Below are 594 nucleotides of genomic sequence, written 5' to 3' on the forward strand. Positions count from 1 at the left end.
TAGTGCTTCTCTTCTCTATTTTCTCTGTTTTCTTTTCATATTTTCTCTTTCATCTTGCTCACATCTTTCTTTCTCTCATTGTTTCTCTCTTTATCTCTCCATCTCTCACTTTGTTCACTCACTCTGTTTTTTCTATTTCACTTTAATCTGTTTTTGTTTCTACCTCTATCTGTATTCTCTCTTTAACTTCTCTGACATTTTCTTTCCCTCCTCTTTCTCTCTATTTTTTCATTCTCTTTTTTCTTACTCTCTGCTCTCTCTCCATCTTTATACTCTGCTTTAACTCTGACCATCTTCTTTGTCTTCTCTCTCTGCCTTTATACTCTCTCCATCTGTATTAGTTCATTTTTTATCTCACACTTCCTTTTTTCGATCTCTGTTCTGTTTTAACTCAGTGTTTTCCCCCTCTCCATTTCATCTTTATACTTTCCCTTTCTCTCACTCTTTCACTCCCAAAATCTCTCTCTCTCACTCACTCATTTTCTCTCTTAATCTCTCTCTTTCTCTTTCACAATCTATTATACTTGTATTGTGAAAATGTTGAAAGTTAAATGTTAAATGTATCTGTGATGAAGATTGTATCACTGTAACAGT

The sequence above is a fragment of the Hoplias malabaricus genome, chromosome 6, assembly GCF_029633855.1.
Source record: "Hoplias malabaricus isolate fHopMal1 chromosome 6, fHopMal1.hap1, whole genome shotgun sequence".
Taxonomy (NCBI): domain Eukaryota; kingdom Metazoa; phylum Chordata; class Actinopteri; order Characiformes; family Erythrinidae; genus Hoplias; species Hoplias malabaricus.